The sequence below is a fragment of the Hermetia illucens genome, chromosome 4, assembly GCF_905115235.1.
Source record: "Hermetia illucens chromosome 4, iHerIll2.2.curated.20191125, whole genome shotgun sequence".
Lineage (NCBI taxonomy): Eukaryota > Metazoa > Arthropoda > Insecta > Diptera > Stratiomyidae > Hermetia > Hermetia illucens.
Window position 1 is genome coordinate 141838292 of NC_051852.1, and position 3130 is coordinate 141841421.

A 3130-nucleotide genomic window follows, 5' to 3' on the forward strand; every position below is an offset into this window, starting at 1 on the left:
TGAGAAAATTCGGTATCCTGATGAAATTGATAAGACTGACTAGGTTCATCTTGAACAATAAGCACGATCATTGTCGAGGCTATTCAACATTAACAACGGTAAAAGAGAGAGGGATGCCCTGCAAAGCATCTTTTTTAACCTGGGTCCTGGAAATAGTGATTCATGATGCTGATGCTAATGCAAGAAACACATTCTTTTCAATTCAACTCAACTATTGACCTATGCTGACGCAATGAACATTATGGGAAGAACAACAAAAGATCTACCTACATCCATATCGAGCAGACAGCGCGAGATCTTGGGCTCCACATTAGGAACGATGAAGAACATGGTGGCAACGTCAGCACCAAAGAACAAAGAGGCGACAACAGCAAATCGTACTGGCCAATTAGAACAATAAAGATAGGAGAATAAAACTTTGAGATCGTTGTTTTCGGAGACTTGAGTTTCTAGCAAAAAAAATTGCGAACTCTTGGCCGCGTTCGAGAAATAGACGGATTCCGCAGCGACGATTCCGCAGCCTATATAATGACCAACTTTATGAGAGATACTACGACCGCCTGGTGATGGATAAGACTCGGCTCGATAGGTTGCGGTGGGCGGGTCCCTTAATCCGTAAGGATGAGGATGATCCAGCTCGGAAAATCTCTGGGGAATATCTATGGTAGAAAAAGAAGACGTGGCAGATCCTGCCTCAGATGGAATAGTTGCCGAGGCCTGGACCTCAGACAAGTTTTAGGGATATCGAATTGGTGGACTTTGGCGCAAAACCGGGATGTCTGGAGTTCGTAACTACGGCAAGGCGAAGGACCTAAAAAAGCGATCCGATGTTTGTGTTGAACAAATCCTGTTTGGGCAAAACAAACTGCTTTCGTAACCAAGCTATGAATCTCACAGTACGGGGTCAAAAGTTTGAGATCAATATACAGCGCGAAAATCTCTTGAGCAGACCACTCACTAGTCTGAGAGGCTGGTTGCCATCGTAAGTGAACCATACAGAAACCTTTGGCGTATGGATCATAGACTCGGCCGGTGGACCGATGAAATGGCCGTTTGCTGTGTATTGTCTGGGTTTGAAGACATGCAAGACAATCCAGTTCACGATGCAAGAGAAGTCCAAAAGGTATTGCCGGTGATTTTAATCTATGGGCTCTGCAATGGGGAATCAAAGAGAACAAAGCAAAAGGCCAAAGTTTATTAGAGGGTTTGGTAGTCAAATATAAATGCAGAGTTCTGGTCCACGAACGTAATATAAACATCTTTCGGAAAGAGGGTCTGCCACAATAGGCATATAGCTCGCCGCCTTAAATATTCAGGCCCAAACTAGGTCGAAACGAAAATTATTTTGTTTGAGGATTGGGGGAGTCCTTAGTCCGTATCCATTTGATGTCGGACCGAATCAATTGGGAAGAAACTTTCTTCCACATTTGTTGTCCACAGTACACTCTTTTTTGAGCTAAATATCCAAAAACTCAAAAAATCAAAAAAAGTGACTGAGCGATTTGCAGCGTAGAGTTGGTATTTGGTTATAATTCGCACTCATGTCGTGTTTGAGATTATACATAGAGTAACGATTACCACCTCTAGCCACTTTCAGTCACGCTGCTCCCAGGGCAGAGGTGAAGCAGCGTCTCTGCCCTGAACGAAACCGTCAGTCACTTTTTGGCATTTTTTGAATTTTAAATATGCAAATTGTAGGAAATTGGAACATAATTGGATTGGAAAGTGGACATCAGAGGAAATCCGAAATTACTATGTAAGGTCAACCATACGAATAGAGCTATTCAACAAATCTAAAATGGGATAAATGGATAAAATTATTGTCAATTTCCACAATGAAAAAGAATAAAAATCTTTCCAAATGCTAATATTAGGGACGAACCTGTGGAAGCTCAATATCTTTTGTACTAATTTACTGCCCCCAGAAGCCCCATTAAAATACAATATCTTGACATAATACTCGTATACAAGATCTGCAAAGGAGAATAACACTTACTTTCCATATTTAGTCAGTTCGATCGAAAGCCCTAACTTGGCACCTATGTTTTTAGTGATTATCTGAAGCCCTTGTGAGGAGAATATTTAACAATCTACGTTCCTATGGGCAAAAATGCCAATCTTACTAACTTCCAAATTTACTTACAAATTGACGTCCTGTTACGCGGAAATTGTACATAATCAGAGCCAATGAGTTTATTTATCTTCATATTCATATAAATCTTATCACTACCACCAATAAATATTCATTTCATTCATTGTAATTGCATCCCAGAGTCATATGCTGCTAAATTACCAATCCTAGGCCTATTCATTTAGCAGCAACCCCTTGACAATATCCGGAGATCCGGGTATACAGACCGGAACGCACGTGACTCTAATGAAGTTTTCCTTTTACTTACCTACATACCATGTGAATCCTGTGTCCAGGAAGAGGCGTAACTGAATGCCCAGCGAGAATGAATTTACTGGTTAACCATCGACATATGGTTCCACTGCAAGTGACCTCGAAACAAAATTAAATTCGGCCTCTGATAAACGGCCATGTGTTGACCACCGAACGTACGTAGTCCTTGGAAAATATAAGGGCAAGATTGATTTTTATATTAAGATTGACCGAAATATCCTTGGGAAGTTATTACCAGGGAATGTTAAGAGGGATACGTACACATCTTCAAATAAAGCTATTGATGGCTAAAGATGGTCAGACGGTAATACACCATTAACAAATTTTATTGGGCAATCAAACGAAGGATTTTTTGAGCACAATTTATTGAAGGAAAATAACTCCATTTTTTGGACGAAATACATGGAAAGGAGTGGGGTTTTGCCCTAATTCATTAGATTTCTTGTGGGAATGTTGACTCATGCCAGAGGCCAAGTGATTGCAGCTTATTGAGACTTTCCAATGAATTTCGATGTGGCTACTCCTCTCAATACTTCGCAGTCACCCGTTAATTTGATTATTGATGTGGGTGTATAAAATTGGAATACTTTGAATTAGCTAATTATTTCAAGATTAGATTCAGATTTCGAGGAAATGTCAGTTTTGGGAGTTTCAAAGAACGCAATACTTCCATGAGCTGATCCCCCAACTTTATTAGGTAGGTAGGTAGGTATCAGTGACCGCTCC